Here is a 26,055-nt window from a genome sequence, read left to right as displayed (position 1 = left end):
TCTAAAATTATTGGAAAATTTCAGGGAGTCACATTTTTAAAGTCATGGAATTCAGAAGTCATGGAATATCCGTCTGTTCTAGCTATATTCAGTAAGTACTGTCAAATTTGCACTTTCTTTCCATGTATTCAGAGTTTCCTTCCATATATTCACACTTTTATATATATATATATATATATATATATATATATATATATATATATATATATATATATATATATATATATATATTACAATGTACATATTAAACAAGTAAAATCATTCTTGCACAATCATAGAAGAAAAATGGAAAGAACGAAACAAAGAAAAAGAAAAAAAGAAAAAAGAAACAGCAAACATATATTAATCATGGTACATGAAAGATCTCATCATATTTCTTTAAAAAAGAAGTACATTTTCTATTATCAATTATTCTTAGGGATTTGATTAAATATTCTACTTCACATAGGTGTCTTTAAAAGTAGGATTTTTCTTAAGAAACCTTTGTTTGTGAAAGTAAACCTTTGCCACAATGATAAAGAAGTTAACAGTAGATTCTAAAGATTTGTTTGGGTTTTCAAAAAGACAAATGACATCCTTAATGCATAGATTACCGTTCATATTAACTTTAGTTTGTAAACCAATTTCCGGGCTAACAGAGCTTGTTGATGAAATCTAGCCAATTTAATGTGTAATTTACAAGTGGCGTAATTACATGATAATTTTTTACATTTTTTAAAATTTGTAATTACATGATTTCATCAAAAAAGAAAGGCCACCTACCCTTCATATTATTAGGGATAAAATACCACATAGAATCTGACCCAAGCAAGCATCTGTTCAACCAATTAATTTTGAATGTGTTGTTAGTATCATCAAAGTTCAGGATTTCAAGACCCCCCCTCACTCATTTTGTTTGCAAAAATATATTTCTTCAATTTGTGAGATTTATTATTCCAAATAAAATTTGGAGCTCTTTGTAACCATTATTAAAAATATAAATATATTATTATTATTATATTATATTAAAAATATATGTTGTTCCCTTTAAAGTCGCTCACGTTCGACGTAACGTCGTCGTGACGACATAATTGACGTGACGACAAACGGCACAATCAGCGAGTGGCCGCGAGCTTAAGCTCACACAACTGCTGTTTTCACAGCAAGCTTTTCCCTGATAGTGTTTACAGCACTGCTGTACACTGCGGCCATTCCCTGGGTGCCTCAGCTCAGTAGTGGGAAGAGTATTTTTCTTTTCTTTCTTTTTCTTCACAAAAGTAAAACACAAGCGTGACCCTGCGTCCTTTTCAGGATATCATTCTGCTTGTGCGTTTCTGGGTGCAGTCGTTCCATGGCGCCAGCAGACGGCCACAATAGTAGTCTCTCATGTTTGGGCATTCAGCATGCTGAGGCAGCTTTTGTGAATAGTTCATGTTCCCACTGCGGGAATATGACTATGGCTACGTTGACTCGCTTACCTCAAGGGAGGTGCAGTCCCCTCACATTTGCCCTGATCTAGTGTCTATTCTGCCCTGCAGAATAGGCCTACTACGGCGCTTAGCCAGGGTGATCTGAGGATTACCATGAGGGCTTCCCCGCCGAGGCAATCTCCGTGGGCCCCTCACGCCTCACAAATGTGACCGCCACTGGAGCTTCCAAAAGAACGTGCTGATCCTTCTCAGGAACGACCATCCGTCTCTTTCGTGGCTCCTCCTGATGACCAGATGTCTATCGCAGCATCGGAGGGGGAGCTTCGCTCCTCTGGAGATGAAGATTCGGCTGCGTTGCCCCCTTTGGGGGGTGTAGCGTTGCCCGAGTCCGATCCAGAGTGGGCAGCCCTGCTTTCCTGGGCCACCGAGAAGGTCGGGCTTGAGTGGAACCCTCCACCATGTCCCGAACCTTATCGGTTGGACGATTGGTTTGACGATGGGTCAAACTCACCCCCGGGCAGAGGATCTCTTTTCTCGGTATGGAATTGGACTCGATTAACATGACACCGCACCTCACAGAGGCCCATGTCCAGTTAGTGTAACTACTACTAGGCAAGCATGTACTAGGCTACTAGGCAAGCATGTACTGATCCGTACGGACAGAGCTGCGACCATTGCGTACAACAACCGCCAAGGTGGTCTACGCTCCTGCCTCATGTCACAACTCGCCTGCCATCTCCTCCTCTGGAATCAGAAGCATCTGAGGTCGCTTCGTGCCGGTTACATTCCGGGCCTGCTCAACCGTGCAGCCAAAGAGCCCCCTCTACGAGGCGCCTCTATGCGTTGAAGTGGAACCTGTTCGTTGACTGGTGTTCTTCTCACGAGGAGAACCCCCGATCTTGCTCGATCAGAGCCGTGCTTTCCTTCCTGCAAGAAGGGCTGGAGCGAAGGCTGTCTCCCTCCACCCTTAAAGTGTATGTTGCCGCTATTGCTGCACATCACAATGCAGTTGAAGGAAAGTCGCTGGGAAAGCACGACCTGATCGTCAGGTTCCTGAGGTGGGCAGGAGACTAAATCCGTCTCGCCCGCTCTCTATACCCTCTTGGGATTTGTCTCTAGTCCTTTCGGCACTTCAGAGACCACCCTTTGAGCCTTTGCAGTCAGCGGAGTTAAAAATGCTGTCCTGTACTCCTTAAAAACAGTACTCCTGGTTGCATTGGCCTCTATCAAGAGGGTAGGGGACCTGCATTCATTTTCGGTTGACGAATCGTGCCTAGAATTCGGCCCGGCTAACTCTCACGTGATCCTGGGACCCGGCCCGGATACGTGCCCAAGGTTCCTACCACTCCCTTCCGGGACCAGGTAATGAACCTGCAAGCGCTGCCTTCGGAGGAGGCAGACCCAGCCCTGGCTTTTCTCTGTCCCGTCCGCTCCTTGTGGTTATATGTGGACAGAACGCAAAGCCTCAGGACCTCAGATCAGCTCTTCGTCTGTTACAGAGGCCAGCAGAAGGGAAAGGCTGTCTCCAAGCAGAGGATGGCCCACTGGATAGTGGATGCCATCGCCTTGGCTTACGAAGCTCAAGGCGTGCCCTCCCCGCCCAGGTTGAGAGCCCACTCCACTAGGGGTGTCGCTTCTTCCTGGGTGCTGGCACACGGCGCCTCGCTGACAGACATCTGTAGAGCTGCGGGCTGGGCGACACCTAACACGTTCACTAGGTTTTATAGCTTACGTGTTGAGCCAGTTTCTTCCTGTGTGCTCACTTCAACAAGCCAGTAACACCGAAGTTCACGCTCTAGTGTCGGCTTGCTGCGCCACTCCCCTCCTCATGGAGCGGATAAATGCGCTTTTTGCTCCAGTCGAGTTCCCCACTCAGGCGAACCCTGTAGAGTTCCTCCGCACCCCTTTGGCAGTCGGACGTTGCGGAGCGTCCGATGCCAGACCTACAGTGCGTGCAGAATTATTAGGCACGTTGATTTTCTGATCATATTTTTTTTCTAGGCACATTTTACCAATTCCAAACCACTTTAATCGTAATAACTAATATTCATTTTGTATTTAATCATTTATAAGTGATATATAATTGTTCATGAAGGCTGGAAATGAAAAACGCCTTATTTTCAGGTGTGCAGAATTATTAGGCATGTTTTCTTTTACAGATAAAATAAGCCAAAAAAGAGATTTAACTCAGACTGAAAAGTCAAAAATTATTAAATGCCCATGAGAAGAATGCAATACTAATGCAATACTACAAATGGCAGTTAAGGCATGACCATTGGACAGTGAAATACTCATTAGGTCAGCAGGGTCAGACAAAAACAGATGGAGAAAAAAAGACACGTTAACTGCAAAAGAATGAAGAATGAAGGTGAAGAATTAAGTGTGAAACCATCAGGAACCCTTTAGTCTTCAGCGCCACCATTTTCCAGAACTGCAGTCTCCAGAAAAGCAAGGTGTCAGGATCTCAGAGACTTGGGTTAGGCAAAGAATCCTAAAATGTACCCCCTCTTAATAAGAATCACAAACTGAAGTGTTGTGAAATACATGAAGACTGTTTTTTTATAGGCTTTGTAGATAGACAGATTGAGAGTGACTCTTGAAGGACCAGCACCACATCCTCTTCTACCACTGTTTGAAGAATTCTGGATCTGAACTTACAAATGCGCTTCCAGAGTTTTCATTGACGCTTCTGAAGTTTTCATTGATGCTTCTGAAGTTTTCGTTTACGCTTCTGAAGTGTTCGTTTACGCTTCTGAAGTGTTCGTTTACGCTTCTGAATTGTTCGTTTATGCTTCTGAAGTTTACGTTCGCCGTTCTGACACATTTCTCTCGTGGGGGCGGGGCTAGCAGCAGTGTGTTCTCATTGGCTACTGAGTTTTTGATTGACAGCTTTTTCACCTGGAAGTGAAGACGTCAGTGGTGTGTTTATGTGTGGATGTGAGCATATGTAATCGCAGCTTTCTATTTCATTTTAGTGATATTAAGTTTATATCTGTATTTATTTGCTGCTACACTATATTGTTGAGATGATTTCTTATAGAAGGAATAGTACAGACGAATGATATTTATCATTAGTCATCGTCGCTATCAGGATACTGGATAGCCTACTCATGGTAAGTCTGATTTATTTTATTTTTTTAAATTAATACTATACTAATACTATTTATAATACAGTACTGGCTTTTTTCAGGTGGAGAGGTATTTTAGAGCTCAGTGAGAGCCCATAACATTATACAGCTGTGTTGTCTTGATTTAACTTAGCCCAGTCATTACATGACTTGTTTATCTACATTCGGTTACAGTCTTCGATTAGATCATATTTCCCCCCAGCCACCCCAAACAGCATTGGGCTAGAGTACTGTACAGTATCTGTACTGTAGCCTACAGTACAAAAAGTACTGTATCAGTCAATGACCGATGCCACTGGACCAGAGCGCTGTCAATCACTGCCTGATTCAACTTTGTCAATTTAAAGCCTTTTTTTTACCATGCCAATAAAGCTATTTAAACCTGAATTTAATATTTAGTACTATAATATCTCTTAAAACATTTATAAAATTTGTTTAGAATAAATATTTTAAGTCTGCAACGTGTTACTGTATGGGGAGTTCAAAGCAGTTTGTATTGTTAGATTATAATACATTTCCTCTCTCATTTTCCAGGAAGTGGAGCAACTTTTCAATAAACAAAATTCTGATGCTGACACAGAGGATGGAGTGACAGTACCAGAGATCCACTGTCCCTATCAGACAATAATCTTACTTTGTTCAGACACATCACCTTTGAATGACTGGGATCTTGATCTTCAGACACCTGATTTATTTTATTTTAATATAAACTAGCAAATATTTTAATTTCCTCTAGATTAAAACAAACACAGTTCACAAGTACACAAGAGGTTTTACTTTATTCTTATTAATCTGTGCTGATCTTGGATTAGCATAACAACAGCATATGAATGTTAAGGGGATAGTTCACTCAAAAATAAAATTCTCTCTTATTTTACTCTCCCTCATGCTGTCCCAGATGCATTTTACTTTCTTTCTACAGATTAACACGAATTAAGATTGTAAGGAAAGTAATCCATCTCTGCGAGTCCTAAAGACGCTTTAAAAACCACACACAGTGAGCGTGACGGTAATCCATGCGACCTCAGTGGATGAGTCAATGCCTTCTGAAGTCAAACAACAGGCTAGATAAGAAAAATACTAATAATATGACTGTTTTAACTATTAAAAATCACTTCCAACCAACTGTCTTACGTACATGGGTTACAATCCACTTGTATTATGAACTCACAGAGATGGATTATTTCCTTAAAAATCTTTGTCTATGTTTATGTGAAGAAGAAAGTCATATACATCTGGGATGGCATGAAGGAGAGTAAATGATGAGAGAATGCTCATGTTTTGGGTGGACTATCCTTGCACTGCTTGTGTCCAGTCACTGCTTTGCTTTTGTACTGCAACAGGAACTGTTCAAAGAATCATTGCAACATTTAAAATGTATATGAATTTTTAAAATGTATTCTGTATTTGTAATTGTGCATTTTGTATAGTAATGTATATCATGATAATACTGTGCATTACATGTATATTATGCAGTTAATGTTTTGTGGATTCTGGTCTTTCTGGTCACAACATAATTGCATCCAAGACCTTCACTCTGATACTTGTGTATATGCTTTAGTGACAATAAAGAATGTACATTTATTTGAATTCATATTTTCAATTACATTAATTTAACTGGTTGTATAAGTCACAATTGAAACGGTTGATGATTGTTAAAATATATTTACAATTTTAAATGTTAGAAGATAGTGTTTATTAAATGAAACAACTAAATACAATTATCAATTTAAAAAAATGGCAACAAGAACATTCTTTGTGTGACATATGTAATGAAATGCCCTTTGAGGTCTGTATCTGACAGCAGGCCACGACTGTAATTTTCATATTGTTTAAATTCCTCTTATTTAAGTGATCATTAATTTTGATGGTGTAAACGTATATCATGCTAACAATGAGTAGTGTGATGGCCATGGTTGCCAACCTTGAAGTGAAACTTTCTTGACGGCTGAATATATCACACACGTTTGCTAGTATTCTCTAAGAGAAAGATGCTATTAAACAATTATTTAAAATGTGCTGTCTTTATGTTGTTTCTACATTACAGTGGAAATTGAGTCTCACTTTATTTCAATTTTATTTACACACAAAACATTAATATTAATATTTGACTTTATAAAATGATTCTCTCATGTCTTGGCAATCGGCCCCTATTAAACAATAAAAAATTAAGACATATTTTTGTTATACAAAGTTTAGTAGCCTACTATTCTTTTTGGCAGAATTTATCATTATAATCAACTTAATTATTTTCAAAATTATTATTATTAATTATTTTGTATCACCATAGTCCCAAAATGCATGTAAATGCAGGAAATGGGATTCAAATCGAAAAAATGTTCCCCCATTTTGTGTCCCCCCCACTTCTCAAACCAAAGTTACACCCTTGATTCTCTTTAAATTGTAACAGCTGAACCAAATCAGAGCCTAACATGCAAAATAATCATCAGGAATAAACAAATATTCTCCAAAAACATTGGACACTATACAATATTTTAAGTATTATATACAGTACTTTAATGTACAATTACACATGAATAGACTGAATAGATTTCTTGTGCTCCTAAAAGCTTCTGTCGACAAAGTAGTAGCAGCATGTAAATACAGATAAAATTAAAAAAACAAACATAACTTAAGGTGAGACACTACAGGTGAATAGGGTAAAATTTGTAACTAGCAGATATCACCATGAAACTTTCCCAGTTGATTAGGGGAGAGTGGGGTGAGTTGTGCCAGTTTTTACTCAAAGTGACTTTAAAGTGAGGCCATGGCAGTAATGCCTTCAACTTAAGGATGTACATATATTTCAGGATGTGGTGCATCCCTGAGAACAATAACTTTGGATCTGAAATAAACTGTTTCAGAAATATAGCTCTTGGGAAAAAAAGTGGTCTCATGGCACAACTTGCCCCTGGTGCGGGGGAAGTTGTGCCTTTGGGGGAATACATTGGGGGTAAATTGTGCCAGTGATTTCTGAAGTAAAACAGAACATTTTAATGTTATGAACCGTAATGCTATATGAAAGCAAGATAAATTCAATACAAAATGACTAATTTAAGGTTTATTTAGATATTGTCACCCTATAACAGATGCCTGTTATAGATGCCTGTTGACAGCGCTGTCTGTCAATTATGTAACATATAAGAATAAAGTGACTAGGCTAATTTCTAAACATCCTATTGTGACATAGGCCACTTAAAAACGGAATAAAACTTCTCTTTAATAACATAGTGCAAACTCAAAACTGAAATCAGTGTTAGCTAAATTAAACAAATAACAGGCAGGCCCAAGTAAAACAATGATGAGGCATGCCCATCTCCTCACTTCTCAAGATTATCCCGTGAGTATGTAGGTCTAGGTGGTCTGGATCTGGCACAACTTAACCCAGGCCCTTTGGCACAAATCACCCCAGACCCACAAGTTTGAAAAACTAGCATGACCCAGCAGTTAAGAGCTAACATCATGCTAACTGTATAGACTCATTGTGTAGCCTACTAAAGCACTAAAACGTGTGAAATGTTTTCAAACTTGTCTATAATTGTTCAGACACTACAATCAAAAAACCTTAATCATAGAAATTTTACTTTGAAAGGGAAAAAACAGTTTTTTGCACTAAAATATGCTTAACTCTCATGCCATGTGTCTCTCTTCTTTGGAGGACGAGTAAAAGTGATTGCTTTTCAAAATTATGTGGTCATATGACCAATTTCTTCTATGGTTTTCCAGAAACAAGGGTGGAACTACTACCCCCCCTGGCACAAATCACCCCACTCTCCCCTACCTACATTAAGATGAGAAAAAATGTATTACAAGTTTTTTGTAATTTAATGTTTAAATAAATCAAATTAAATATGCGCTAATTTGCATATATTTAAAAAAACGAAATCGGAGTATTGGATAAAGCCAGGTTAAAAATTATTTTTTCATTGTGTTCACATATTAGATGGGAAAAAATTACAGAGGGATTTATGGATATCTACTTTTGTTATCCTGTAAATCAGAAAATACTGTCAATAGCCTTAAAATAAAATTATTTTCGCCATGTTTTTTGGAATAAAATGTTATATAAATCAGGCTAGGAATAATATATTTACAAATCCCTCTGTAAATGTCTTCATAATATAACTAGGTACAAGACTGGAAAGTTTGGTGTGTATATCGGTGCTACTGAAGTGGAGATTTCGGACTTGGAGAATGAGAAAAAAGTCATTTTGAGAAAACAGGCTTTAAAGATTTATCATCAGCCAATGAGATTGCGCATTCAGCCCTTTTACTTTCACGATTGGTTGCTGATAAAAAGGAAATTACTATATTTGGATCCGACAGGATTGTACAGGAGAGAGAGAGCTTCCTAACGGTGCTTGTGATGACCGGGAGCAGACAGCGATCGTGGAGAAGCGTGTTGATTAAGAACGCCAATTTTTGTTGAATTTATGAGAAATCTACAGACGCAAACAGACAAAGTGTAATAAAATAAAGACCTAAATGTGTATTTCGGACTTTTTATCACCACAAGTCTGAAAGAAGACATGTTATTGAAGACAAATATCCAAAAATCTCAAAATTGACCAGTAAAAAAACAAACAATGTTTTTGCCTGCCGTGTCTCGCCTTAATATCACTAAAATGAAATAGAAAGCTGCGATTACAGACGCTCACATCCACACATAAACACACCACTGACGTCTTCACTTCCAGGTGAAGAAGCTGTCAATCAAAAACTCAGTAGCCAATGAGAACACACTGCTACTAGCCCCGCCCCCACGAGAGAAATGTGTCAGAACGGCGAACGGAAACTTTAGAAGCGTCAATGAAAACTCTGGAAGCGCATTTGTAAGTTCAGATCAGCGATAGAAATGCAGTGTATTAAAAACAAAGTCAAAAAATTTGCCTGCGATTTATTCTTTTTCAGTTTCAAAGATATTTTATTCAGTTTCGATTTATATTTTCATTAGTTTCTTGAAAAGTTACGTTCATTATTATTGGCACAAAAGTAATTCTATACAAACAGGCCTTGCAAAAACCTCTTCATTGGCAGCGATTTCTCTCTCAATATTAATATTCTCCAGATCGGCCGACTACATGCAGCTCTCTCAGACTGAGGTGTCCAGCTAATATAGCGCTTTCTTGAAGGGACTGATTCTTCCTTTTTTTGCCCATTATATCAAGTCAAAAGTTAAGTATTGCCAAAAAATTATCGAGAGAAAAGAAACAAATTATCACAATCTGAACTTTACATACTCAAATCTCATCTTGTTAGCTTTAAACTCCTCAAACTGCTTGGATGCTTAAAAAACGTGACCATTCACACCACTGCCATATTGGCTCACTCCTGTGTGTGTGTGTGTGTGTGTGTGTGTGTGTGTGTGTGTGTGTGTTAGCAGCTCCGATGTCAGAAACTGTTCTGCCTTTTATGTTCAAACCGAAGTCAGACAATGATGGAGAGACTCAAGAAGAAGTGACAACATGTAGAAGCAACAGGACATTTCTGAATGGTTAGTTGATGAATTTATGTTGCTGATGTGGAGTTAACTATCTTCAAGTCTTTGATTAGCATATTCTGTCATGATAATCTATAAAATTGCTTGTGTGGGAACTGTTGTAAGATGCTTAGAGAGCGACATGCTATTGCATTTGTGTTGCGTACTGTATTGCGTGTGAAAAGACGGATGCAACAGCTTGAGCAGACTCACAAATGAGCTCGATTACAACAACTCTTCCTCTTCTCAACATGGATTGCATGTTCCGGGGGCGGGGTTTATGTAAATTCTAGGGTTTGTGATGTCACTAATCCAGGAGCAATGTAGTCTCTACCAGACGTTTGTTGTAGTCCTTAAAAAACTATTTCTTTAAAAGCAAATATCTTCCTTTGCTTTGAACTTTGAGTGTCTTAACTTTGCTCAAACATCAACATTACACACTAACTAAAGATAGAAAAGTGAAATAATAATCAACCACCCCTTTAAAGTAAAAAGTTTCCAGAAAAAATAATACTCAAGTAAAGTACAGATACTGTGTACTTAAGTACAGTACTCTAGTACAGTGGTTCTCAAACCTGTCCTGGCGTACCCCCAACACTGCACGTTTTCTTTGTCGCCCTAATCAAACACACCTGATTCAACTCATCAGCTCATTATAACATGGGTGAATGAGCTGATGAGTTGAATCAGGTGTGTTTTATTAGGGAGACAAAGAAAACGTGCAGTGTTGGGGGTACGCCAGGACAGGTTTGAGAACCACTGCTCTAGTAAATGTACTGTTACTGTCCACCTCTGCTCAAACTTCATATTATAAATACAATAATTTCCTGAACGGCAGGCCATAATATGTATAAACTCAAACACACACACACACACACACACACACACACACACACACACACACACACACACACACACACACACACACACACACACACACACACACACACACACACACACACACACTTTAGAAATAAAGTTGACTTTCTGACTTGGCTTGTATGCATATACAGGATAGATAGATAAAAGTTTATCAATTTTGCATACATACTCTATATACGGTGTATTTTTTGTGCACATATGTGTGACAAACTCCTGTACGCTCCACTGCACACTGAACAAGCAAAAGACACAAGATTGTGGTGTTTTACATTTTTCACATCTGTGTGCAGTTTGGTGTGTGTGTGGCTAATCATTTGATGTGATTGTGTGTAGAGTTACTACACAAAAACACAATTTTTGGAAGAGTTTAAATAGTTTTGAATGAAGTGTTTACTTTTGCAAGAGATGTCTGATGTTTTGCATGTTGCGTGTGTTTTGTGGTTTTGTGTGTAGAGTTTCAAAAAATGGAGCCATAGTTTCAGAAATTGCAATAAATAAGTAAGCAATAAGAAAAAAAAAAAAAAAACTGTTAACAACTGAAAGCTTCTTGTAAAACCATCAAGCCATTTTAGTGTAGCAAGTTCAAATTTCTGCATGAAATATACATGTTTTAAAAAATACAGGGCACAGATGATTCTTACAGTGTAGATATAATTATTTAACTTTTAAAATGTCAAATTATGTACTTGTAAGGCTGGTGCCAGTATGTCCGATCGACCCCTCGATGAAACAAAAGGCCCTCCTGAGAATTAACACATTGTAAAAAAAAAAAATCATAAAAAAGTGGTCAAATGACTGGCAGCTGCGGCTGCCAAACAAAAACCATAAAATTAAAGTAAAATATTCTAATTTAAATAAACCGAAAAAACACTGTTATTTCACAGGTATTTCCTGCATTATTATGATCAAATACCTTCATTGTAAAAAAAAATCTTTAAAAAGGGTCAAACGACTGGCAGCTGCGGCTGCCAAACAAAAACCATAAAATTAAAGTAAAATATGCTAATTTAAATAAAGTGTAAAAAACTTGTAAAAGAAATTTGATGTCACCATGATTGAGATCAGTGTCTGCTTTAGTTGGGCTCATGACCCTTGAGTTTTTAACTTTAGTTTTCTCTGGCTTCTTTAACTGTGTATTTGATACACATTTGTTATAGCAATAAATGCAAAAGAAAATATCAGATGATCTTGGAATCTCTGAATATATTAGCTTAGATTACATAATACGTAGATGGATTTTAGCTTTATACAAAGTCTATAAATAATGCCATAATTAATCACATGACCTTTGAAATATTGTGGAATCAGTATTATAACAATCTGAAATTTAAAAAAAAATATATTATACAGAAAAAGTTTTGAGCTGGTTCATTTGTATTGTAGTATAGAGACATCAAGAATCAACATATGAATCTCAACAATGGTGACAACCAACAAAGCCTTTTTGTGACTTTATAGTAGTTCAGAGTTGATCAGATTTTTTTTCATTGTCACCATTGTTGCGATTCATACGCTGATTCTTGATGTCTGAGTGAGTCTATATGATCCTGTCAAAACATTTTCTGTATAATGACTTCATAAAATCTGAGTATCACAGCACTGCAGGATCTTCTATAGCAGTTTTATCATGTAAAATTAACAACTAATATTTATCGACTTAATCAGATATTACACTTCAGATGGTATCAATGAAGCAGGACACTACATGATGACTATTATCACTAAAAAGTGACCATCTGATCTGATCTGAACATCATCTGATCTAAGATTCTCTTGGATTCCTCCCATAACTAATATGCATCAGAGACACACAGTTAAAGCAGCCTGAGAAAAACTTAAAGGGGTGATGAACTGAGAAATCAAATTTTCCTTGAGCTTTTGACATATAAGAGGTCATCATACTATAAGAATATCCTGTAAGTTTCAGAACTGAAAACGTCCTTGTTAGTCCAATAAAAGCTGTTATTGTCACCAGTCACAGCGAACGACAGGTTTTTAAAAGTGTGGATCTATGAGGTCAAAGGGTATCAAACCCCGCCTCCGCAGAAGAAGATCAACACCTACTTCAACACTGCCTGTTTAGCCCCGCCCACCGATTCGTGCATTACATGAAACTCATTATAATATGCAAAACTGTTATCCAATCATAGCGGTGGGCGTTTACTTCCAAGTCTTCAATGCGGCACGCCCATAAAAACCAAGCGTTTAAGGAGCTAGGCTCAAAACCAGGGTAGAAAATAGCTACCGTTTTTGAATGTAAAAACCAAGCGAACATCCTAAGTTGACCTCAGACATCAATATAATTTTTTTTTTTTTAAAAGCCAGTTCATGACCCCTTTAAGTTAAACACTAAAAGGTCAAGAGCCCAACTAAAGCAAAACTGATCTCCATCATGGTGACATCAAAATTTATTCTTTTCAATAAAGCTTCAACTTCTAAACCTCTGTTAATTCTCAATAAGAATGTAAGTATGAAATAAATAAAGTCTGGATTGTAATAAGTGAAGATGCTGAGATCCTGAGAGATCTGGGTCTCGTTCTTCGTACGTTGCTTATTACATCCGAGATCAAATGACACATCCAAGATGATATCGATAGTAGAAACATTGATCAGCAACGCTGCTATTGGCTGCTCAGAGTGGCCAAAGAGCGCGCACAGTTTTTCTCCTCAGCAGAGCAAGAACTAATAGTCGAAGTTTATTCGGAATTTTAATGTTTAATCAAAACGCCAGGGAACACCTCAAAGTCTGCAAAAGCCAGGAGAGAGGGCTGGCAAAAAGTAGCAGACAATTTAAATCCGTTAGAAGTGGCCATGTTATTTGTTTTTATCACTTATTAGCCTTATTTGTATTTTAATAATTGCATAATTACTTTGTGCATTGTAATGTCAGAGTCACCACACTAGAACATGGGAACAAATAAAAGTGAAGAACAAAAATATTCTACATAATGGTAATTTTTAGTTATATTATAGTCTCTTTTATAAAAGGCACTGTTAAATAAATGGTTGTCTGTTTATAAAAGCAACCAAGAAAAAGGCTGAGAAAAATGAAAGAAAAGATCTTAGTAGCCTACACTGTAAAATAATTTTTGCTGCATTAAATTAAGGCCATATAGTCATTTCAACTGTTAAATCTTGAGTAATGCTGAATTGCTTTGACTTGTGAAAGTGAAAACTGATAAACTTATGTTAATGTAAAAATATTTTGCCATGAGTTATTGATTACATGTTTCCCAAGTGTAGTTCATTGTAATGTCATTGTGTTTTCCTCTTTTGTGCAATTTTACATAATACACCAACACTTGTATCTGTTCCCAAGAAAGTGGCTGAAATATGTGCAGTAAGTGGACATTTTCTAACTTTCCAAAGGAAAGAAAGTATAAGACTTTGTAATGTCCATTTGTTTCCATTGCACTGGACAGTGAATAAACCCTCTCAGATAACTGTCATATGGAGGAACTAGCCTACCTGCAAGTGCATAAATAACTTTACTTAATTTATACTTGTATGCTTTATGGGTGCAATATAAGTTGCAGGATTCCACATCTACAGAAAGGCCTACAGAGGAGACATAGGCCTACAGGTGGGCAGTGTATAGCCAACTTTTCCTTTTTATTTGTTGCATGGGGCATGTGTCTATATCTCTTGTTGCAGGCACTTGACCACTGGCTTTTCTTTACAAAGAACAATTGAAATAAAACTCAAGGAACTAAGCATATTTGTCTTTTATTAAACATTTAATGAAAAGTGTTTTTTTTTTTTTTTTTTTTGGCAGTGTTGTGTAATATGGCACATGCAACAGTGTCACAGGCCCTGTCAGGTGTGCAACCCCTCAGACTTTTCAGACACTGAAATCTTCCCTTTAGTTAGCCAAAGTTCATTTTATTGTGTGCCCTTGTGCAATGAGCTAGAGCTGCATTGTAACTGGTTTGGGTCTGGGAATGGGGTCATAAAACACCTGTCTGCAGGCAGGAACATGTCATAATCACCTATGAAAAAATGCAGTTCTGTTAGGATCAGCATAAGTGTATGTAATACAGTGAGCTTGGTATTTAATTGTGGAACTTTCCTTACCACTTTCAAATAATTTGCATAAATGTGAATCTCTGAAAATTCTTAAGTCATGCACAGATCCTGGCCATTTTGCAATTGGAAGATTTGTCAACTGCCTTTTTTTTATTTGATATATTATTAATCTGGAATATTAAGAATCACAATAGTAACTGGGCTGCACATTTACATTGTGAACCCCCTTTCTGTTCACATGATCCCCTTCATTGAGGCCTTGATGGCAGTCTGGTCTAGCCTATAAGCCTGAGTGACATATATACTGTAATCAGCATGGTCATGATTGCATGATCTTCATAAAAAATTATGATAGCCTAAAAAAAATAAAAAAATAAAACTGCTTAAAAAAACTGCTTTACAACATTGGGTCTTAAGTGGCTTGGAAATGCCAAAAAAAAAAAAAAAAAAACTAAAACTGTTTTTTAAACCTAAATCGCCAGGTAATCTCTGAATGACACGACAGACAGCACTTTCCATAAAGTTCTCCACATCTCCAATAGTGTAAAGGAAAGAGCCACTCGCAAATAATCTTAGGGTACAGTTTGTGCTGTAGTTAAAGCCCGACTCCGACAAGTCGAAAATAAATGTGCGTTTCCAACAAATTAATAATGTAAACGACAATCTCACGAGTCACGAGAAAAAAATATATCTCTCAGAAAGTGCACTACCGTGCTTCCCGTATCAGCTCCGCTTATGAAGCCGGGATCTAATCCTGTTTACATGAAATAAGCCTGCTCAGGTTTAAGCTTGCGCACCTGTTGCTATGACAGCAAGTCCAGGATGAGCTTCGAAGAACCAAACAATCCAAGATCATGCCAAATCACCAACAATCAAATCCAGCTAACTGAGTTAGCGACGTACGAAGAACGGGCCCCTGAGGGCTGTTCCATAAAACAAGATTAGAATACAAGCCAGGCTTATTTTGGTAAGTCAGACTTATTGTCGGTGGATTCTGTTTCATAAAGCAAACTTAAAATAGTTCAAACTCAGTTACCCTGGCAACTTATGCTGGGAAACTAGCCTGGTCCAGGGCAGGCTAACTGTCAGGCTAAGCCTCAGCTGTTACACAGATCCTCTAACACTGACCGACAAGAACACAATGGTATTACCACTGACACTCTCTCATACCATTATTGGACTTTATTAACCATTATTAGTCCAAAAATAAATACACAGTATACAGAAAATCAACTTAAATAAGGCTACAATGATAAATTAGACAATATAGACCCCTCTCTCTCTCTCTCTCTCTCTCTCTCTCTCTCTCTCTCTCTCTCTCTCTCTCTCTCTATATATATATATATATATATATATATATATATATATATGTACTGTATTTATAGATATAGATAGATAAATACAATATATATACTACAGGTTTTCTTTTTTTACTGGCTGAATGTTTTGTGCCCAAGATTTAATTAGATTGTTTTAAAGATTTATGAATACATTTGTCTCTGGTTTTGTTTGGCAGCTGTAGTAGGCTACATGTTTATGATTATTAGAAGAACATTAGAACACAATCTAAAAAAAAGCTTTTTTAAAGCAGAAGTTAAAATCACAAAATTAAAAATAAATAATTACAAAAGCACAATATAAATTATAACTGGTAAGATAAATCTGAGCTTAGTAATTGACAGTATATTGGCCTACATTTGATTTACCCCAATAGTCCCTTTACAGTTATTGCTATCATAAAAATACACTTGTAGGTTTAAAATTCTAAATAAGGGACATCTAATGTCCAACTAACAAATATTTTAGCATATATATATATATTATGTCTGTCAGTTCAAACACATTTAACACAATTATACAAATGGACAGTTCCTTTAAAGACATCATATTTTCCCCCAATAAATATTCCTTATTTTTCCTTCTACTTTTTTTCTTTTGTGATAATACCCACCAACACATACATATGATTTAAGGGGAAAAAGACAAAAAACAATAAATAAATATTAATAAAAATCTAACATTCACATATTTATATCAAACTCTTATAATGACACATAATTCCTAATAGTTATTCAAGTAATATTATTTAAATATCAAATATTCAATATTAAATAAGTAAATAAATAAAATAACAAATAACTAGAAATAAAAGGGAGGGAGGGTTATATAAAAATGTAGTTAATGTAGGCTAATATATATTCCTTTATTTTATGGAATATTCTTTGATTTTAGAGTTGCACATATCTTTTCAAAATGTATTCATTTGCTCTTAATTTCATGTTATCCTCTCCATAATGTACTTTAGAAATTACATCTACTCATTTAAAACTGGGGATTCTTGCTTTCTCCAAAAAGTATTGAATTAAAAGCTGTAATTCTCAGCATTCTAAATAAGTATACATCATCTTTATTAAGTAGCATAGGTCCTATACCCAAAACTATATTTTGTATCTTTATATATTTAGTTTCTTAAAATAAACTTCCCTTAAGTAGCCTACTTCTGTTCGCTAGAAGTTCACTGCAACTTATCCAACATCCTAAAGATAAATTATTATAATTAGAAGATATTTCTAGTGTTATAAAATATCGCGTATTAATTTTCCAAGCAAAATGTATATTTCAGTCAGAATTATTGCGCTCCTATTTGGCGCGCATGCGCGCAGCAGCGCTCGTTCAATATGAAGATTAGCAGCAAAATGGATACATTTGCATGACTTTCTAACATTTACAGATGGAGGATATAACTGTAAAATGTAAGTTTTGCACTGAGGGGGAAAAAAACAGCACAAAATATACGCTGTTTGATGGTGGATCGATTTGATCCACGATCGACCTCTAGGGCTGCTTCAAAAACGCGTGCACACGCAATTATCTAGACTTGATAAACCTGGATCAAATTAGTGAGATTGCGTGAACTTCAATTACCTTTTATGGAACCACTTCAGCCCCAACTTATTTGTTAGGCTCATTCAAGTCCGGTTTTGGAGTTTAATCCCCGCTTTTCTAAGCGTCTTTTATGGAACAACCCTCTGGTAGTGTTTAATGTTCTGTTGGGGTTTAAAGTGTTTCTGTATGGTGTGTTTTGTGTGTCACCATTGTATTGAAGAGTAGAGCCTGAGGTTCAGTCCAGGATGAGCAGAGAAAACACAACAGATGATATGCTAGTAGTTGCTAATGCAGTGACGTATAGTCACAGCAAATCATGCATGTAGTTAACTGCATGGTTTTTAGTAAAAACATTCAGGAAATAAATATGAAATAACTGTGTTTCTGTTCAAAAAAGATTAATGAAGATTTCTGTAAAAGTTTTTTGCACTTATTTAAATTAGGATATTTTACATTAATTTTATGGTTTTGGAAGCCATTGCTGACAGTCATTTGACTGTTTTTTTATGTTTTTTTTTTTTTTTTTTTACAGTGAAGGTGTTTGATCGTAATAATTCAGCAAATAGCTGTAAAATAACAATGTTTTTCTGTAAAACATTTAAGGAAAATTTCTGTAAAAGTTTTTTGCACTTCATTTAAATAAGGATATTTTACTTTATTTTTACGGTTTTTGTTTGGCAGCCGTAGCTGACAGTCATTGACTGTTTTTTTAAGATTTTATTTTTTACAGTGTAAAGCCAACATTAACAGAAATTCTTCTAAATTAGCATAACAAAACATTAATCACTACTAAATCTCACACTTAACATTAATCTTAAAAACAAAAAACAAAACAAAAAAACATTATATTACACTTAATTTTAGCATTTACTCTCCCTTTCGAGTGCCATCGGCAAAGCATGCTGGGAAATAGACATCCCAGCCGTTTCGGTTAAACTTAAGTTTGTCTAAATTAAAATAAATAATTTCATAAAACTCAAAACAATGAAACAGTTCAGTTTACTTAAAATATATCAGTTCTGTGAACTTGAAAGAAAAAGAAAGTGCTAAATACTCATATAAGTTAATTTGACTGAACTAATTAGTTTAATTTAAGTTTGTCCTACTCAAACCAATTAATTATTTTGAGTGTTAGGGTTTACAGTGTACAAGACGTGTCTATCCGTGTTTGATATCATTTAAAGTGTCTCAGTGCGCCTGGTAAAATGGTCTCATTCTCCCAACCATAATGAAAAGCTAAAAGAAGTTATAAAATATGAGAAAAGTGATGTGTCTCTAAAAGGTGTTTCCCTCCCCCAGATCCTCCATTCAGACTATACCTCCTGTATGTAAAACAAGAACCCATTCAAGTACAAATTCTGATCTCACATTGTGAATCCCTCAATAGGGAACCAAAATCTAATTATAATGACAGACGCCACCATTTGGTAAGAATATTGAATTATCTGGGTATATAAGGAAAAGGTGCAGGAAACAACCGCTGTGTGTAATTTTTGTTGCCAGGTAATAATTTCTACAAATTCCTCTATTTCTGAATTGTTATGCTTAACTGATGATTTTACTCTTATGAATTGGATTTTGAATTATTGCTTCATTACCTGGTCAATAAATTGTAAACGTTTGATTTTATTCTGAACGACTCTGAGACTTGTTTTTCCCAAACAGATTAATGGATCCGTATATTTCCACAAGGTTGCGTCATAGATTAGTGACGACTAATAACCGATATCAGAGAACAAGTGTGCTTGGATGAGGAGATGAGTTTGTCCATCTAGAATCAGCAGATGCTGGTTGATCAATCTAGCTTGGACGCATCTGATGACCTCTGTTCTAATTTAATGTTACTTTAGGTAAGTGTACGTGGAACAAGCCACGAGCTTGGCCAAACAAAGCCATTTTTAAGAAAGGTAAAGTTGATCGACTAACGTCTTTAAATGGTGGTCAAAAAACTCTACTAAAGTAAACGATTGAATTAAGTTCCTGAGGGGCATCCAAGGGGGCTATATGAATATATCTTCGATTGTGCGCGTGGGAATTACGGCAAATCTTAGATATTTATTTATTTATTTATTTATTTATACGTTTATTTGTATAGGGACAGTACAAAAAAACATGATCCCAGTCAAAACTGGAAAATATGTATTGCACATAGAGAGTACAGCAAAAGCTAATTTGCATCTCAGGTCCCTAGAAAGGCTTTTCTAAAAACAACAAAAAAAAAAAAAACAACTAGGCTACTACTCATAGAATAAAACTACCACAATATGTCACTTATTGACATTCAAATACCTACCTAAATTATACATATTAAAATGGAGCTTTCAACTCTAGCATAAAAAAAAAAAAAGTTTACCTAAACAATTATTACATTTAAATATGCGTGCAGTTCTGGTTTATTTTAAATAAACCAAATTTAGCCAACTACTTCTGTTTTTGATCTTCGGGACTGACCAATTGTGCCGTATGGAAAGCATTTTCTGCCAAATTTAAATAAATAAATAAAATGATTAAAATGAAAATTAAAACCAGATTAACGATTTCATTACAGAAAACTGTATGCAAAAAATGTGACAAAATTGAGAATGAAATTAAATGATTTCATTTTCACAGAATTATCCCTGTCAAATTGAAAAATAAAATGCAATTGGTGATTTCACATTTCATTTTCACTACAGTCTCGAGGCAAGACTGCCGATATTAAAATGAAAAGCCAAACGTGAAAAAGAAACTGCAAATACAGTTTTTACAATGCTCTTTAGTAACGCTCACGCAATAATAGTGACACAATTCAAATACAAATGTAAATTTTCGTTTTCATTTTAATTCCTCTTTTATTTCACAGTTTTCATTTTCGTTTTCATTTTCAAAGACATCCTGCATGCAAACTCTATGTTAATGAGTGGGTGTGGCTTATTCTAGTAACGCCGCTGAGACACGCCTTCTGTAAAGCTAGAATTCATAACCTAATTATGATGTTAGACTCAGACTAGACCATAATCGATGATGAGGTTCATTCATGTATTAGGCTGTTTTGGAAATTCAACTATTTGGGTGTACAGAAGTCTTAGTAACACAATTTCTACAACAATTATAGCCAGACATTAATACCCGCTAGCTTTAACCGAGGACCTCGGCCAATGTTTCATATTCGCGTCGTGCCTAACAACGCCCTTCAGCCGTGACTTATTCAGATACAGCACTAGCATAGAGTACCTTATTGCTTTTATAAAACGGTTACCACGCAATACAAATATTAATCCCGAAACATATGTATCTATGCAACTTTCATGAAGTAAAATGAATCACTAAAAGCCAATTCCTTCCGCTGGAGAAAAAAAAAATAGTCCCTGACCATAAAGCAGCAGAAGAAGTTACATTATTTCTCCATTAGATGGAGACAAAGACTGTCTTAATGAGTGAGTCAGTCAGTAGAGAAGACTTTTGAAATGACTCAAACTTGTGATCACGGAGAAGAAAGACGCAACTGACATGACTATAGGCACGGACAACCCCTATTAACTGTTAAACAGAGCCGGACAGAGTACACAGCTACATTACTTGAGTAAAAGTACAGATACCCCTTGCTAAATTTTACTCAAGTACAAGTAAAAGTACTACAGTCAGATGTCTACTTAAGTAAAAGTACTAAAGTACTTGTTTTTAAAAGTACTTGAGTATCAAGAGTACAAGAGTACATTTTCTAAATATTGCATTACTACTGCCACAGTGCTTACATTGGTAAACACAGCAAACACTTGAAGCGAAAACTATCATTAACTTGTTCAGAAAATTGAAATAGTCTGGCGAGGTGGGGCCACGGCTTGGCACATTCCCGGGATGCAATTTTTTTTTCCCAGGATGGTAGGGGAAGACTCATGAATATTCATTAGGGAAGTCATCCCTGATTGGTCTGATGACCTACCCCTAACCCCACCCCTAAACCTACCCGTCACTGGGGGTCTTATGACCTCCATAACCCCGCCCCTAAACCTACCCGTCACTGGGGTTAAGACCAATCAGGGATGACTTCCCTAATGAATATTCATGAGTCTTCCCCTACCATCCTGGGAAAAAAAATATTGCTCCTGGGATGGACCTGCTGCGTCTTCATCTATTGTTTCGTCCATGGTTTCGTCTCTTATCTAAATCTGACCATGGAGTTGACTTTGGCGGAAAGTTGAAGGTGATTGCTGATAGGCTGTCCCAATCAGTGGCGCCTGCACAATCCAATCACATTTGAGAGGGTTTCCGAGATGTTTCTTTTTTCGTTTTTTTTTTTTTTTTTTTTTTTTGAAGTAACGGGTACTCACAGTTATGGATAGAAATGTAGTGGAGTAAAGAGTACAATATTTGCCTCTCAAATGTACTTGAGTAAAGTCATGAGTACTCCCCAAAAATGATACTCGAGTAAAGTACAGATCCCTCAAAATTGTACTTAAGTACTGTACTCAAGTAAATGTACTCCATTACTGTCCGGCTCTGCTGTTAAAAGTACAAGATATCACACCGGGTATTCAAACGGATTTTTTATTATGAATATAGGACTGACCTGAAGGAAAATGCTATATCTAGCCTACTGTAAATGCAGGTACACTCGCTTTCTCGGTCTCATCCAGAAGTTGTTACTGGAAATGAAAATCAGCATTGTGATTCTTTTTGTACACAAACTTAAAATAACCAAAAGACACGTAACAGTTAAACAGCGGACAGATACAGGCTAGTGCTGTATCTGAATAAGTCACGGCTGAAGGGCGTTGTTAGGCACGACGCGAATATGAAACATTGGCCGAGGTTCTCGGTTAAAGCCAGCGGCTATTAATGTCTGGGTATAATTGTTGTAGAAACTGTGTTACTAAGACCTTTGTACACCCAAATAGTTGAATTTCCAAAACAGCCTAATACATGAATGAACCTCATCGATTATGGTCTAGTCTGAGTCTAACATCATAACTAACATGGTCAGGCTGGTTGTTTCCATGTTCTAATGCTGCGGCAGCTTCCCGCAAAAGCTCACTAACAGATTTCGCCATATATCGTCGTCTCGATTACAATATAATCATATTTAAATAATTTCGTTTCACACATTCAACTCATGCACACGGGACGGTTTTGAAACATCTGTTCTGTTTTGTCTTGTGTCAAAGTCTCCAGCTGGTTCAATTGTTTTCAGTTTCATAGAAACGAGGGTGTTAAATTTGTTGTAGGCTAACTGCAAAATCCAACCTAACGTTATCAAGGCATCAACTTGATGTTTCTCCCATAGACTGTTATTATGTAATTACAGTATTTCAATGATTTCACTAAAGTAATGTTACATATTACATTTGATTTGATTACTTTTTTACATTTCTGTCAAATATTAACCATTTTCAAATAAACGGGGTAGTGTTTACCTTATTCAGCACTGAAATCTGTCAAACTTCTTTTTCAAAGTCCTTCATCACATATTAATATTAAAATAACTTAATTTAAGAGCACCACAAAGTCAGACCTCAGCACCTTTATGTACCTTTAATGTAAGATCGTTCTTAGGTCACATACCAATTTAAAATCATAACATAAAAACTGCAAAGGTACTGTTTTTAAAATCATGTGTAGTAGGCCTAAGTGTACAGTAAGTGTGTGTGTAAACATGCTTTAATGAAGTAGACTTCAAAAGCTTTTGAATTTGAGCTTACAGTTCTTTCATCAACCTGTCTTTTACATAAACTTACAAAATAGATACTTTAACTTAGTCCTCAGATAGAGGAGGGTTGCTGCTAGCTACGTTAAGGTATTTCTGTCCCTCCCAAACTGCATTGAAATGGTATGTTTAGCAGCCAGAATTTAAAAATGTTCAGGGGGAGAAACCCCCTAACCCCTCCTAACATGATCCATATCACCCGTCAGAAAACAATTTCAACGTCTCAGATTGTGCCCCCCCCCAAAATTTTGGCTTGCATGACGCCCCTGTACGCAGAGAAACCTTCCCCCTATTACTGGAGACCCCCATTGGACCAATAGACGGGCTTACATGCTAAACATTTTGTTTAGCCTACTACTTTTACCATCAGATATTTTAATTTAATACTATTGCACTACAAAAAAAATGTCAACGAAAAAGGAGAAATGCCAGACAATATAAAATAAATTTAGCCTACCTCATGAAAACATTGTGACAGAACTGATAAGCATTCATCAAAAAGCACAGTTCATAATTCTTTAAGCTCTTCAGATATGACTTGCTGACACGGGTTAATTTCACCACAAACACCTGGCACGAGTTTTTAACGAACGGTTTCATGTGCCACGATAAGTGCTCTGATCTGTTCTGCAATATATGCAAACGACTCAAGTACTTGTCAAAGACAAGCAAAAAAAAAAAAAAAAGTTTACTCCCTGTCCTTATCAAACCTACACAGGCTATTCATTTACTTATTTGAACTATCATTTATTGTAAAATAAACACTGACTAGCCTATAGGCCTGTGATCATTAACCAGTGGGGTCAAACTGAAAATTAAAAAAAAGAGGCAATGCTTCACTGCTATACTGTGTACACCAGTCAGAGAAAGTCATTGAAAATTATAGCATTTACTCATATAGCATTTAATTATGTTCAGCCGCGACTTGTTCACGATACTTGTTGGAGGAATCATTTTTATAGCGCGTCACATAACCGACGAGCTTCGAGGAAATTACACGATTAGTTAGATTTGCTTCCTCTTTTCAAAAACAACTTGTTAAACACAAAATACTTATCTTCTCATTTTCACTACTTATGGGCCACAAGAGAAATATTAAGAAAATAAATGAAGACAGTTATAGCCTACCGTTATCAGCGCAGTGAAGTAGATTCAGCTCTCATCGTCTCTGAGAGAACATGCACTGTTAGTTCAGCGTCAGATGTTTTTACTTTCACTTTCCGTAGTGAATACTGGACTAAAGATAATGACTTCTATACTATCTATAACTCTAGAGCAAAGTTTCCACATTGCTTGTGTGATGTCCATTGGCTCACCTTCATGGTTTAAAATGTAAATATTTCCATTTCCCAAATGTAAAAAAAAAAAATCCTTTATCAATCAGGGGCGTTTGTAGATTTTAAAAGCCCGAAACATCAGGGGCCGAGGGTTGGTGATAAGATAACATGATTTGATACAGCGTATAATGTATTTGCAGGCCTATATGTAAATAGCTAATTTCTGACACAACAACAACAGACAAACAAAAAAATGGCTATGTTATTGTTTTGTCAAGAAAGAATGAGTATTCACTTCAAGTTCCTCCATGTTAAGAAATTCCTGAAGAGGGCAGTGCAGTGTGGTGGCTGAGCTGGACCTTTTATTTATTTATTTTTTTATTAATTTTTTTTTATTAACATTTTGCCAGTAACATTTGAAAACACAGAATTATATTCCAATGAAAGTTAGCCTTTAGCAATGAATAAGAACAAACAATCTGTTACGAGGGATTTAGAATAACAGAAAAAAAAAAAGAAAAAAAAAGAAAAAAAATCCAAATAAAGCAACAAATAATAATAAAATACAATAACAATTAACTCAAAGATTAAATAACAATAATACATAGACAAAAAATAAATAAATACTTTTTTTTTTTACTCAAGTAGGGGGTAGGAAAGCTCATCTAAAGATTACATATCAATTTACAGGTGATTCAAGACCTTATTTAAATCTGGTATGTTTTAACTGCTTTTTTGTTTTGATTTAATTTACAGAGGGATTCAGCAAAACTTTTTAATTCAGAGCAAAATGCAATAAAATTTGGGTTTGAAGCTGTAACTTTACACTTATGAATATGACCTTTTCCAAGCAAGCACAGGATTTTAACAGCATTATTTAAAGGAACCGAACCAGTATTACATGACAAAAACAGGACCATTTCTTCAGTGATGTCAATAAGGTTATTAAAGGATGTAAAGATCAACACTGAAATCTCATTCCAAAATGGTACTGTAAAGGGACATTTAAAAAACAAATGAATCACTGATTCATTTTCAGATCCACAAAAAGAGCATTCTGGGTGAATATCCATAAATTTAGATAAAAATAACTTGCAGGGGTAAAAATTATGAAGGATTTTAAGGTGGATTTCTTTGACTTTGTTTGGTATCACAAACTTATTGTGAATAGACCATATGTTAGATAAAGATAAAGAAGGATATATCCGTTTCCATGACGACACTGCTTTAGGAGAAATACTACTTATAGAGAGTAATGTTCTTCTGATATGAATATTATTGCATT

General features: G+C 36.1%; 1 protein-coding gene across 3 annotated transcripts in view; it reads right to left on the bottom strand.

Annotated features, from left to right (window-relative positions):
* LOC311089298 (uncharacterized protein) overlaps positions 1-25,098 on the bottom strand; it is a 30,498-nt gene extending 5,400 nt beyond the window's left edge. The window contains exon 1 of one of the 3 annotated variants that reach the window (XM_084123879.1): positions 24,622-25,098. The gene's annotated coding sequence lies outside the window, so the exon portion shown is untranslated. Of the gene's footprint in view, positions 1-23,950; positions 24,118-24,621 lie in introns of those variants that run through there. The other 2 variants (XM_084123880.1, XM_084123881.1) reach the window with 2 other exon arrangements.
* Positions 25,099-26,055: the final 957 nt, after the last annotated feature.

Source organism: Abramis brama (assembly GCF_963993115.1).
Source record: "Abramis brama genome assembly, chromosome: 9".
NCBI classification, from domain to species: Eukaryota; Metazoa; Chordata; class Actinopteri; order Cypriniformes; family Leuciscidae; genus Abramis; species Abramis brama.
This window is presented reverse-complemented; position numbering and strand designations above follow the sequence as displayed.